Raw genomic sequence first — 15,023 nt, forward strand, 5'->3', positions numbered from 1 at the left:
TTCATGGTTATATGAATGAATTAAAAAAAAATCTCAGCTAACTCATTAAGAGATATATTTCAGGAGCACTCCTGCCCCCCTGGCCGCCTTCCCCCAAGATACCCTAGGGCCTCCCGCTACTGAGATCCCTTCTCGCAGGTTTTGTGGATGTGGGAGAAGCACTTACTCTACTGTCCCTTTCCTGGAAATGTGCACACTCTCTGGACTAATCTACAGGCAACCCTCTATGGCTCTCCTCAGCCCTCTCACACAGCCCAGCTGAATTAATTAAAGGTAAAGGCCTCTTTTTTGGTGAAAACGTGGTGTAAGTAGATTCTTGAACCTCAGAACTTAGTTAATAACAAATACAAAACAGTACCAGGTGTTCCTTTTTTTTTTTTAAAGATTTATTTATTTGTCAGAGAGAGAGAGAGAGAGAGAGCACAAGCACAGGCAGACAGAGAGGCAGGCAGAGGCAGAGGGAGAAGCAGGCTCCCCGCAGAGCAAGGAGCCGGATGTGGGACTCGATCCCAGCACGCTGGGATCATGACCTGAGCCGAAGGCAGCTGCTTAACCAACTGAGCCACCCAGGTGTCCCCCAGGTGTTCCTTTTAGAAATACTCTGTCAATACTCTGTCCTACAACTTTTGGGTCATCTTTGGTTTTTATTTTTATTTTTTTAAAGATTTTTATTTTTATTTATTTGGCAGAGATTACAAGTAGGCAGAGAGGCAGACAGAGAGACAGGAAGCAGACTCCCCACTGAGCAGAGAGCCCGATGCAGGGCTCAATCCCAGGACCCCAGGATCATGACCTGAGCCAAAGGCAGAGGCTTTAACCCACTGAGCCACCCAGGCGCCCCTGAATCATCTTTGGTTTTTAAAGTCAGATCTAGTGGAGTCTAAAATGAAGTCTCTTATTGAAATTAGTGATTGACTTGTATTATTCCATTGAAAGTTCCTTTCTCTCACTACATACCTCATTAAGACAAATACCTTTCCTTACCCAGCCCACACTCAGATGAGGCCACAACTGCTTAATGCAGTGGTTTTCAAAATATTTGTTTATATTTCCACATCCGCAAAAAAATGTAGTAAACTTCGTAACGCTCATGTCTAAAAAAGAAAATGCATCTAAGATTCTCTTATCATTGATATAATTTGAGGCAAATGATGCAATTCCCATTGTAGTATAAATATTGATACTTAAAAATAATACAATTATGTTACTCTTTCAAATACATCCACGGAACTACAAGAACCACCATTATTTTACGACTGCTGTCATCCTTTCGTAATACATGGAAAAATTCTGCTCTAATGGTGGGAAAGTTTGCAAAGTTCTTTTGCCTCCTCAAACTTGTATTTCCATCCCACTTCTCCCATAGAATTTTATCCTATTATCTTGTTACGCTTGAAAGTTCTATTAACCATTCCATCATAATTTTCTACAATAAAAATATGCCTATAAGTTTAAATGCTTCGAGTTCCTATGACTCTAAGACTGTATAGGTTAAAAATGTATTCCCGAGTGAGTTATCGAAGATTAGGATTCACTGGCTTGAAACATCATACGCGTCTAAAAAAAAAAAAGTTTAATAACTATTACACACATTGCATGCAGTTTTACTGGAAATATATTTCAGAGCGCTTCCAACTTCTTCCTCAACAGCACCCTAACCACGGTGTCTGTGGGCAGCAAAGTAAATTCCAGGAGATGAGCTTTTTTCTCCGTGGGAACTGAGCTGAGCGGTGGCCGGTTCGGAACAGAGGCCGAGACTTGAGTCAGAACAACTGTGCCTCAGTCCTGTCCCAGAGGCTACCTGCTTCCGTGGATCACCTAACCTCTTGAGTCTCCATTTCCTGTCCTTGTACCCTGGAGATAATATACCACATGCCCTGTTTCCAGTGCAGAGCTCTAGAACGTTCCTCCCAAGAGAATGTAAAAAAGTTTAGCATGCAGCAAAAACAAAATACAAGTGCTCCTCACAGTTATTCATAAAGTTATCCAGAAATGCTCTTTCTGGAAGGTTGACCTCGGACGCCTAGAACCGAAAGAGCCGTTGGATCATTACCATGCTAGTTTAATCTGACCTGTCAGGTATCATTTTAGGTTTATTATTAGGTTTATTATTTTGGTATCTGAGATATTAGAATAAATGTATTTTTCTGAAAAAAAAAAATAAGGGTCCTTGGGGGAGCCTTGAATTCTCTTAAAAATAAAATGAAAAGGATTCTTAGAAGCCTAAATGATTCGGTGTTCTTCTCGTGAGAAGTTAGCTCTCAGCCCTCAGCCCCAGAAGGAAGGCAAATCACCACTGGACAACCAGGAATGAATTTGTGAGCCACAGAATCACACCCTGTGTGCATAACGGCCAGACAGCTTCTGGTTTTGAGGACTTTTCATCTTAGATTCTTGGGAAGGAAAAAAAGAGAGAGAGATCTACAGAGTAAATAGACACAAGGAAATAAGCAAGTCAGGGAAGAAGGGGGAAAGAAACACAAAAATGCAGCGTGTTTGAAGTCTCCCCATCTTGATTCCATCAGTTCAGGCCCCAGGAGAACACCCCAGGTGAGGGGGCGTGTTTATCCCCCCCCCAGGGAGGGAGGGGGGCTGCGAGGAGGGGAGGTGGAGGGGAGGTGGGTGGAGCTTGCCCTCCGAAGACAGAGCCTAGTCTCGGCTCCACTTTGAAGCTGACCTGAACGGTCCTTTCATCAAGTTCTCAGTATCACTGTGGCTATAATTTAAACTTGAAACAGGAACAAAGTGCTTTTGCTCTTGAGTAAGTCCTCTGTTAGAAGAGCAGATTCTCCCCGGGGCAGATGGCGTCTCTCTGCTTTTGGTCTTGGTGGTGCGCCTAGCCTCGGCTTTCCACACATAAAGCCTGGAGAACCGTCCATCCCTCCATAGAGCGCATAGAGCGAGTCAACAAAACATACCCCAGGACTGGCCTTGGCGTCTAAATAGGAAGAGGACCATCCCTAAAGCGCTCCCTCCCGCCCTTCCTTTCTTGCTTGCTTCTTTTCTTTTTTCCTTAGAAAAGTACTTTTTTATTCGTTTGTTCCCTCGTTGATCATTGAAATCATTTGGGGCTTTGTATAGCACAGAGATTCTTGGTGTCCTGTCCCAGACGACACAATCAGAATCTCCGGAGAGACAGTAATAAACCAGCACATCTCTATTTGGGCAACCTCTGTCATGGCTGCTGGCTAGTTGCCCAGCTGTCAGGGGTCCATTCAGGGCCACTGAGCTGTGGCCAGGGCCGCTGGGCTTCAGGAGGCACAGGGGGACCCTTCAGAGTTGAGAGTGTGACAAACTTCATACCTGTCTGTGACAATCCTTCCAGGCCATCCTCTTCTTGCCACCAGGGGATTTTAAAAATACATCCTAATCAGGTCATGCTCACTCCAGCTTAAAATCCTTTGCTCGCGCTTACATCTTTTTAGACAAGGATCTACATCCTTAACATGGTTTACGTGAAAAGAGAGGTGGAGCACAGATTTTTTTTCAAGATTTATTTACTTATTTTAGAGAAGGGGAGGTGGGGGGCAGAGGGAAAGGAGACAGGGAACCTCAATCAGACTACCCAATGAGCATGGAGCCCAATGTGGGGCTTGATCCCAGGACGCCAAGATCATACCCTGAGCCGAAATCGAGAGTCAGACCCTTAACTGACTGAGCCACCCAGGCACCCCTGGGTGTTTTGTTTTAATTTTTTTTAATGGGAAAAACTAATAGCAGAACTGAGTACCTGGAGACCTGGGTTTGGGTTTGGATCTTGCATAACCTTATCAGTCCTGTGACTTCTCTGGACTCAGCTACCTTACTGTGAAAAGTATATGGTTGGGTAAGATGATCTCTAATTCTCTCAGCTTTAAGAGATTTCTTGGATCTGCAGCACTGTTTGGGGGACAGGAGTAGGAGTAGCAGATATTCCAGAGTAGGAGATAGGATTTGGGATTTGGTTGGAGCAACCAGGCTCATGAATATGTCCACCTCATATTAATTGATGAGAAGTAAAAGTGAAAAATCAGTGGTAATAAAAGATCCTCTGTGCAAGATCTCAACCAAAATTCGCTGTCCTAGACAACAAATGGAGCAGATATGCTCCTTCTGGCTTTCGATGACACAATCAAATGGTTATAATGAAAACTGGGATTCTAAGACTGTCCTTTCAAAGAAATAATTCTAAAGCCTGCTTATGAGCATGTCCAGGTTTTAGCTCAGTGAGCACATGGCAAATGCTGAAATAACTCAGCCCCAAACAATCTGTGTGAATGGCTACAAGTGGGAATGTTGTGAGACTAACTACCAAGAGAAAATGAAAAGTTTCTATGGATGACTGGTCACATTGCCGTCCTTAATAGTCATCTGCAGGGTAGATGAAATAGTGTGTCAACAATTCACTGGTTGGATGATTATAATGACCTGATCAATTGATGAAGAGGCTTGAATTGCAATTTTTAAAGCAAGCTCAGAAATACTTCATGCACTTCCACCGGGCAGCGTGTCTGTCCCTGAGGTCAAAGATGGCATCCGTCACTTTGACATCCTTGGGCCTTTAACCAGTTCAAACTAATCCACAGCAGTAGACGGAGGCCGGTTGTTGGAGGGAAGATTGTTCAAAGACTCTTTCATCTGCTGTCGCACTTGTGTCCGCCCTCTACTTTCCAGTTTGCCCTCAATGTGCTAAAATGCCCTTCTCTTCTGCATGCCAGACTTACTCTGTCATCATTCAATCATTTTACCTTCACCAAGAATGCTGTCCTTTATTGGATGGATAGGGGTTGATGACTTGTGATTCCTAGTGCTTAATTAACCATTCCATCTTCTGTGTTGCCATATCGTGTTATAAATACCACTATTATAAGATTTAGAGTATTAGTTCTGTCTGTCTGCCCCTCTAGTCTAGATTGGATATTTCTTTATAGCAGACATCATCACCCCCATGCTCTTATCTCCCGCATCTACCACAATGCCCACCATAGAACTGTTACTTGCAAATACTTAGAGAACAAGAATTGTAGTGATGACTTGGCAGGGGGAGGGGGTGTTAGTTACCGTCTCATAAGGACTTTTACTTCTATTTATTTTATAATAGGTAAAATACTACATATCGACAACAAAAATATAGCAGAATGTAATACAGTTTGACTATTAGTGATTGAAATAGAAGAATGCTGTATTGGAAATCCTTGAGCGATGGTGTTTAAGGAAGAGAAAACAAAGTGGTTTAAATAAAGGAAGTGAGGAAGGGTCTTCTGAAGATCCTAGGAGGCGCTCACACCTCTACCCAGGTCTAGATACATTTCAAAGCACAAGGACTTCTTTTTCCTAGACTTGACCATTCTTACATGTTTCCATTATATATAGGATAATTTACAGGCTGCCAAGGTAGGTAGGAGGAGGCACAGCAGAGAGAGTGAAATAAAAGATGGCTTTGAGGTATTTGAGCAAGTTAAAAGGAGGGAGTAGGGGAGTTGTTATGGGTTGAATTGTGCCCCCCCCACCCTCTGTTGAAGTCCTGAGACCCTCAAATGTGTCCTTATTTGGAAATAATGTCATAGATGTAATTACTTAAGTTAAGAAGAGGTCTTCAGGGTGGGTCAGTTGGTTAAGCATCTGCCTTCAGCTCAGGTCATGATCCAGGGTCCTGGGATGGAGCACCTCATTGGGGGTGGGGCGTCCCTGCTCAGCAGGGAAACTGCTTCTCCCTCTGCCCCTCCCTCTTGCCTCCCCCAACTCTCAAGCTCTCTCTCTCAAATAAATAAATAAAATCTTAAAAAAAAAAAAAAGAAGAGGCCTTTATAAAGTATGACTAGTGTCTCTTTTTCAAAAAAAGGGAAACTTGGACACAGAGACATGCATTCAGGAAGAACATCATGTGGACATGAAGATGGCCGTCTACATGCCAAGAAGAGAGCCCTGAGACGAGCCCTTCCCTCACAGCCTTCAGAAAGAACCAACTCACTGACAACTTGATTTCAGACTTTTGGCCTCCACAAATTTCTGTTGCTTAAGCCAGTTTGAGCAGTACTCACAAACTAATCTAGGATTGAAAGAGAATGTGTGCATAGATGTAGAAGAACAATTTCCTAAAACAGAATGAACTGAATTGTGAACTGTGAGATACACAAATAGGGGGAGGGACGGCTGGTCGAAGACAGTTCTGAGGAAGGAGAGGACATTGAGTGAGTTCCAGGTGCCAGCCAGCAGATGGCGGTGTTGATCGGACGAGCTCTCAGGTAGCGAAGAGAGCCCGCGGGTCTTTCCAGTTTGTCAGAGCTTGCAAGTGTTGTCGCCAGAGGTGGTAATGGCTGGACATGCAGACCACTGCTAAGCTGCGTCCAGCATCCTCTGTGATTCTTGGAAGAGTGCAAGCGGGGGCTTGTGGGAAATGTTTCTGGCCGGTTATAACCAGATGGGTGAGCAGTGTGGTATGTGGACATGGAATTTAAACTTTCGCTGCATTGGACTAAAGTGCAAACTTCTAGAGGGTTTGTCACTGTGGCTGTGCCATTCTCTTTGCATAGCATCTTAAACAAAATTAGAAAATATCTGTTCTTTGTGATAATAATTTTATCCTTTTAAGCCTACTAAGAAGAGGCACCATTTTTTCTTAAAAATTACATTTTGGGGGCGCCTGGGTGGCTGGGTGGGTTAAGCCTCTCAGGTCATGATCTCAGGGTCCTGGGATTGAGTCCTGCATCAGGCTCTCTGGTCAGCAGGGAGCCTGCTTCCTTCTCTCTCTCTCTCTCTCTCTCTCTCTGCCTACTTATGATCTCTCTCGGTCAAATAAATAAATCTTTAAAACAAAGACTATATTTACATCTACTTAAGTCTTTGAGGCATTCTCCTATTTACTTCTTAGAATATATTTTTTAAAGATTTTAGTTATTTATTTGACAGGCAGAGATCACAAGCAGGCAGAGAGGCAGGCAGAGAGAGAGGAAGGGAAGCAGGCTCCCTGCTAAGCAGAGAGCCTAATGTGGGGCTCAATCCCAGAACCCTGAGATCATAACCTGAGCCAAAGGCAGAAGCTTTAGCCCACTGAGCCATGCAGGCTCAGAATGTTTCTTAGAATATTTTAAATATTCTTAGAATATTTTAAACTACCATTTTAATATAGAAACTTCAATATAACAGTGACCAAAAAATAATAAGAAGTGTTTACAAAGTACTTTTGCGCAGAGCCCTGTAGGCTCATCAACATAGACCTTTTAGCCAGCTTTACAGATAAGGAAAATTGAGACTCCTAGAGTGTAAGCACAAGTAAAAAGTAGCAGAAGAAAAACAAAGCCTAGTTCTTCCAACCCCCAGTTCAACATGTTCTGTCACTGATTAAATGTTTAAGGATTTAAGGAACTGTTAAAAAGACACATGGAAACCACAGTGAGATATCCCCACACCTGTCAGAATGGCTATTATCAGAAAGACAAGACATAATAAGTGTTCATGAGGGTGTGAAGGAAAGGGAAACCTGTGCACAGTGGGTGTGAATAAAAATTGGTGTGGCCCTTCCAGAAAACAATATGGTTCCTCAAGAATTTAGAAATAGAACTACTGTATGATCTAGCAATTAATTCTACTTTCCTGTATTTATCTGAAGGAGATGGAAACACTAATTAGAAAATGTCTCTGCACCCCGAGGCTCACTACAGCCTTATTTACAAGAGCCAAGACATAGAAACAATCTAAGTGCCCATTAACAAGTGCGTTAAGAAGCTGAGACATGTATGTAAATATACATATGTATGCATACATATCTATTATTCACCCAAAGAAAAGGAGGAAATCCTGCCGTTTGTAACATGCAAGGTCCTTCATAAGCTAAATGAAATAAGATGGAGCAAGGCAAATACCATATGATGTCACACATATGAGGAATCCAAAAACAAGAACAAAAATGGAACTCAGAGATACAAAGAATAGATTGGAGGTTACCAGAGGTAGAGGGAAGAAAGAAGGAAAAAATGGGTGAAGGGGGTCAAAGGTACAGACTTCCAGTCAGAAGTTAAATAAGTCATAGGGATGTGACGTACAATGTGGCAACTACAGTTAATGATACTGTGTTGTATCTTTGAAAGGTGCTGAGAGATTAGATCTCAAAAGTTCTCATCACAAGAAAAGAGTTTGTAATTAAAAAAACAAAACAAAACAAAACAAACAAACAAACAAAAAAACACCACAAGAAATTAAGGAACTGTTAATAGAAAATTATACCACATGGTTTAATGTCCTCAGTTTTTTAAATGATTGAACCATGTGCTATTTCTCAAGATATTTATCATTAAGAGCCTGCGAATTTTAATAGAAATACAGTTGTTGATTCTATACTTAGCTCTGAGTAGAAAAAAAATGCAGATTGTTGAAAGTGCACAGAATGGGTTTGAACCTCTCTAGTTTGGGCAAGAGATTCAACGTCATCAAGCTACAGTTTTCTTAACTGTCAAAAATGAACAAGTAATACTTGGCCTCTTAAGCTTTCACAGAATAAGATACAGTAAGTATTTAATGTAGTTCCTGGAACCAAGCAGTCCTTTATAAATGGTAGCTCTATAATTCCCTACAAAGGAGAGAGTATCTGGAGGTCTAGCGTGCAAAGAACAAGCTAAGGCCTAGGATCAAGGTCAAAGTCATAAAATGCAGCCGTGGACCGACTTCACACCCACGCAGGGCTGCTGGGCAGTCAGTGAGCACACTCACTTCCCACTTCTTAGAACTAAATGGAGTAGGAACATTCCTCTGCCTTGAAGGGGCACATTTCTGTCCGGCTTGTCATGTGGCAGGCACTTCTCGGGGCTTTGTGCCCTGCATGGACTAAGTGGGAGTTTTGAATGTAGGAAGCAAGAACAATTTGCTGTAAAGATCCCTGCTGTGGATCGGAGGAGGTTATTTTACCGTAAAAGGAGCAAATTACATGTCTTCTTTAATGTCATCCAGATGATTTTCTCCTTCTCATTTTTTAAGCTTTGCTTACAGCTCCCCGGAATTTCTTAGCAGCACGGGCCGCACTTGGCACTGTCCTAGCTTCACCCGTCATAAACAACCCTTGCAGGACATGCGTTTTCTGGCTGTGCCTTTTTAATTTCAGAATTTCATTTTACATGAACCCCTTCCATATGGATGAATGCTATGTAGTTTACAAAGTGTTTAATGGACATCAGTTCACAGAATTTTAGAGCAGATATATTGACTAGAGTTTGGCCAGACATTTTCTGTAAAGGCCCACGCTGTAAATATTTTCAGTTTTACAGGTTGTGTAGTTTCTGTATACTCGGCCCTGCCCTTGTAACAAGAAAGCAGTGCTAGACAATATGTAAGCGAACAGGTATGGCTGTGTGCCAATAAAACTTTATTTGTGGACACTGAAATTTGACATTCATTTCCTCGTCACATGACACAAAATAATTTTTAGGGTTTTTTTCCCCCTAGCCCACAGACCGTACAAAAATGGTCGTAATTCGTCTATCCCTGCACTAGAAGATTATAGTCACAGAATCAGTGTTAGATCTGCTGGAGACCTTCTAGAGCTTCTCAAGTCCCCTCCTTGTAGAGCTGAGATTCTGGAGCACAGAGAAATGAAATACTTCCCTCCAAGGCATATAGTCAGTGAGTTAGACAAAACTGTAGTCCCCAACTCCTGCTTCTTGAATCAGATTTTTTCAAAACCATGGCATTCTTCAATAATTACCATGACTTGCACACATCCATGCAAGCTTTTATGATGAACTTGTAATTAAACTGTGGGCATAACTGTCTGTCTCCACATTAGCTCTTCTGACCTCAACTGGAAGAGATTTGGACTTTGCGTAATGACTCAACCGTTGCTTGCGGCCTGCTATTAGGGTCAAAGACAACAAGTGAGACCTCTCTCTCATGACTTAACTTTCCCCTTAAGTTAAATATTAGAGGGGTACCTGGGCAGCTCAGTTGTTAAGTGTCTGCCTTTGGCTCAGGTCATGATCCCAGGGCTCTGGGATTGAGCCCCGCATTGGGCCACTGCTCAGCAGGAAACCTTCTCCCTCTCCCACTCCCCCTGCTTGTGTTCCCTCTCTCATTGTGTCTTTCTCTGTCAAATAAATGAATAAAATCTTCTTTTTAAAAAAAGTTAAATATTAGTGGGGCGCTTCGGCTCAGGTCATGATCTCAGGGTCCTGGGATCAAGTCTTGCAACGGGTTCTCTGCTCAGCAGGGAGCCAGATTCCCTTCCTCTCTCTCTGCCTGCCTCTCTGCCTACTTGTGATCTCTGTCTGTCAAATGAGTAAATAAAGTCTAAAAAAAAAAAAAGAAAAAAGTTAAATATTAGAATTTCTGAGCTAAAAAGGTCCCATGAAGATTTTCTTGGCTCACACCATAACATTGTCTGGGGCAATTTAAGATCCAGAGAGCCTAAATGTACTACCCAAGACGAGTCACTTCTGGTTCCAGAAGCCAGGTCTTTGGACTCCTAGGACAGAGTTGTTTCACCTGCACCAGATTGCCTGACACAGATTACAATTTATGTAGAGCCATTACTCAGAATGAAAGCATGTTTTTTGTGTTGAAGTCCAGAGAACAAATACAATGATTACCATTGATTGCCAACTCGCTGTTATATATTAAGAACTATACCACTCATACCTGCATTTCAGGCTTTGCTTACTAATCTCCACTCGATAGTTCAGAAAGCTGAGGCTTGAAGAGTTTACAGTAATTTATTCATGTTACATAGCTAGTATGTGACAGAACCTCAGCTCAAAGCTACTTTTCCCTTTAAAATCTGAGCTTTTCACCCTCCATGGCACCTCTGTTGGATGCTTTTGTTTTCAGCCACAGAAATCCCAACCAAAAAAGGCATAAATAAGAAGGACTTGGCGCAGGGAACTGCGAAGGGGAAGTGTGACTTCAGGCGCCATCCAGTCCAAGCCCTGGGCCTCCTGGCTCAGCCTTCCTTGGCTTGTTGGCTGAGATCTGGGGCTGGCCTCACTTAGGCCACACTGCATCCTCATTCGCATCTAGTAAGGGTCAAGGTGAAACCTGATCACGTATGGAACAAACATCCAGATGCTAGAGCTCTGATTGGGCGAGTCCCTGGACGGGGCCATAGGCTAAGGATGGAATTAGCCCTCAGAGCCCGTCCCTAGAGCTAGGAGTGGGGTTCATCCACTCAGAAAGATCTGTCACGCAGTGCAAGGAAGGGCTACTCTCTCCACAAGTGAAAATCTGGGGGCTTTAGAAAAAGAAGGGAAGAATAAATATTTTGGGAGCAACCAGTGAATTTCCTTAACCACTTCCATATCCACTCCATGTTTGCTTGTTTGTTTAAGTCTTATTTATTTATTTGACACAGAGAGAAAGAGTACACAAGCAGGAGGAGTGCAGAGGGAAAGGGAGAAGCAGGCTCTCTGCTGAGCAGGGAGCCTGATGTGGGGCTCGATCCCAGAACCCTGGGATCATGACCTGAGCTGAAGGCAGATGCTTAATGACTGAGCCACCCAGGCATCCCACCCACTCCACGTTTATTTAACTGATACCATCAAAGATGCAAAGCTGGCAGCATAAAGCTTGGGAGTGGTGTTCTTGACCACTTGTTGGAAAGCGGTAAGGGGAAAATTGCTCCAAGTACATGGTGTACACCAATCTTAAACAAGTTTCTTTGGATACTTGCCTGCTTTATGGCATTATTAAATGAATATGCATCAGCCCATGAAGGCAGGACCTTCCCCAAAGGTATTCAGTCTTTTCCTAGTGGCTAAATCTGCACTTTGCAGGAAGAAAGGGAAAGAACGAATAGGGACCCAATCCTCGTCTTGTATGACTAGGATTTTTATAACTCCTCCTAGTCTTTATAAGTAAGAACTCATTATAATTCGGTGTCCCACTTGTCGGGCCAGCTCCAGTCACTCCAAAATCCCCCAGCAGTCCCATTCAGGACGACTCTCACCACAACACACCGCGGTAACTTTATACGCCTAGCATGTCCAATGGACCTCAGTCTCCTAAGGAAAGAACTATTTCTTACCCATTTTTGGTCCTCGGCCTGGAGGAGCATCTGACCCAGTGAGTGACTATCACCAAATGAGCCGCGCCGGTACCGAGGAGAGAGCTGGGCTTGTGCCCACAGACTACCGGGGAGCTCATTTAGCCTCTCAGAAGCTCCCCTTCCACAAAATGAGAACATTAACAACAGCTGTCTTATAGGAGGAACTGAAAAACATGCTATAAAATGTAAATGATGGAAATGTCATCTCTTTCAGTTTCTCATGAATTCTAAGATGCACATTTTCTCATATTTTAACGTCTCTGAAACTGAGATCCATTCTTGCAATGGATTGAACATTTGTGTCCTCCTCGAATCCATATGCTGGAACATAATGCCCAAGGTGGAGGTATGAGGATGTGGTGCCTTTGGAAGGGGCTTAAGTCATGAGGGTGAAGCCTTCATTAATGCGATCCGTGCTCTTATAAAAGACACTCCACAAAGTTCCCACTCCCTTCTGGATCCTCATATCCTGGATATGAGGTTACAGCTAGAAGTCACTGACTATGAACCAGAAAGCAGGCCTTCACCATACACCAAATCTGCAGGTCCTTTGATCTTCGACCTCCCAGCCCCCAAAACTGAGAGAAATAAATTTGTGCCGTTGTTAAGCTGCCCAGTTTATGTTTTGGGTTTTTTTGTTTTTTATTTATTTAATTTTTTTTTTTTGTTACACAGCAGCCCAAGCAGACTAAGAAAATCCTGCAATCCAGGCATATTTATAAGCATCAAACTTATTTTCGATGGTTGTTTTTTTCCTTATGTCTTATGTACCAGATTTTAGTGTTGCATAAGAGAATGGTGACTCTTACCATCAAAGGTGTCTGGCATTCAACAAATTATGAAGCTCTTGAGATCCATGCAGTACTCTGCCTCTGACACATGTCCCCAAACCGGTCAGAATCAACTGCTCTGTTCGTCAACCTCAAGAGGGTCCCTCCTCCTCGCTCACAGCATTCTGGATGCCTTACATAACCCCTGATCCATTTTACATTCTAAATGTATCCAAACACTTTGTGAAGTGATTTGTATTTTCATTTCCCCATATACTAGTTACAGTATTTAGTATAAGCACTTAATCTGACTTGTCTCTACTTTCCATTACCATCTCCCCACCAGCAGCAAGCTTGAAGTAATGGGAAGAACTCTGTAATGCTTTGGAAAGAATAATTTTAGTTCTAGTCCCCTTTTGTCACTAATTAGCTACACGTCTAATCTCTGTCATCTGCTAAATGGGAGTGCCAATATTTTCCTCACAATTATGCAAGGTTGAATGAGATCATATATGTGAATGTCCTTTAAAATGACTGCATTCTGGAATCTGATGAACAGAAAGGCCTCTGTTCCCCCTCTGTAATTTTACCCATCTTGGATAGCTTCCAAAGACAACACTTCAGAAGAAAGGGTGACTTTTAAGGTGCTTTTGATTACTTCCTATATTCGTCTACATGATCACGGGGATGACTCCCATTCTCCAAACACCTACAAGACCGGAAAACAAAGTGACAGACTGTTACGTTGGACTGCACCCAGTTTCCAGCAAGTATGTGGACTCCATTGCTTTAAATGTCAGCGTCCCCCGACCTTGCCCCATCCTGCAGAAGCTGTTCCCTTTGCTTGGGCCTGCTAGGGGAGCCTTATCTTGATGTTTGCAAGACAGTGCAAGCTTTAACTGGAGACCATGAATTTTTTTTTTTCAATGTTACGTATCAGAGACAAGCTCCCTTTTACGTTCAGTGTTAAAGTAGTAATCATTTATTTGTGGTTTTCTTCTTTGACTTTTTTTTTTTTCCACATTGTGCCTGCCTCTGTTTTGCACACGATTAAAACCAAGTTTATCTTTTGCTTGGCTTTAGGGTTAAATTATGGAGCGGGAGTGGGTGTGGGCATTAGGACACTAGTAGATATCAGTGCCCATTTTGTGCTCAAATTACACATATTACCTTGTTTCTGGAGCCATCTCCCAGCGATCTCAAAAGTTGTAGCATTCTGTGTTGGAAGTGAGGACACTGAGGTGATTTGTCAGAAATCATAGAATCAGAAACAGACCCAAACCTCCTGAGCACAGACCCCCAACTTTCTTTTTTGGTTTTTGGTTTTGGTTTTGTCTAGGCATAAAGAAAAGGGCAGTGGGGGGAAAAAAGGTATTTGACATTATATGTTTAATCCTTTTAAACTGGATATCATCTTTTTTCATTCCCATATCACTTCATTTCATGTTTTATTCCTGAAAATGAACTTGGTGGATCATTTCCTTTACATTTTTCTGGACCAACTCCAGATTCTTACAGCATTACAGAATCTGTCTCCAGCTAAAGGCATTCCATAAAGGAGACAGCCTTAGGGAAGAAGCAGGGGATAAATTACATGAATGAGTAGTACAAAGCTGCTAATAAAACCTACAACACAGGTAAAAACAGAGGGTGTAATTTGCTGACAAAATTATTTAGTACCAACTACCAAGAACTTAAAATACAAAATATTTTACAACTATGTATTATTTCTTTAAATTGCTAAACTAAGAGAGACTTAAGAATGAGTAAAGCAAAAATGAAATTCCAACCCTGAGATTTATTTGTATGAATAATCACCAAGAATGAATTTCTTTTGACTTTAGAGTGTGCTTTCCTTAAAGTTGATAAGATACTGTTCTTATGATGTATGAAATCATTTTCACTTCACAACTTCTTGTTTTTTATTGTCTTACTACTTCTATAGTGAAGAATTTTTCAAAAGTTTTTGTTACTTGTCTCTCTAAAGAGTAAAGGAAAATCCTTTATAAGAAGTCTTTGCATGAGAAAGGGAAAAAGTTCATCTCTGAAATTCATTAGAAATCTTAGATTCACAGATACAGGAAACGTCATGTTCCTGGCTTCTCACCCAAACCATAATAGTTTAAATGATTTAAGAACATAAATGAAACTTCCAGGATAATTTTTGGTTAACAGAAAGAGTGAGGTGCAGAAAGTGTAATAAATCTGGAGAGAAAGGGGGAGGGAAATGTATGAGGAGTTAGATGCGT

Source organism: Neovison vison, chromosome 4, assembly GCF_020171115.1.
Source record: "Neovison vison isolate M4711 chromosome 4, ASM_NN_V1, whole genome shotgun sequence".
Lineage (NCBI taxonomy): Eukaryota > Metazoa > Chordata > Mammalia > Carnivora > Mustelidae > Neogale > Neogale vison.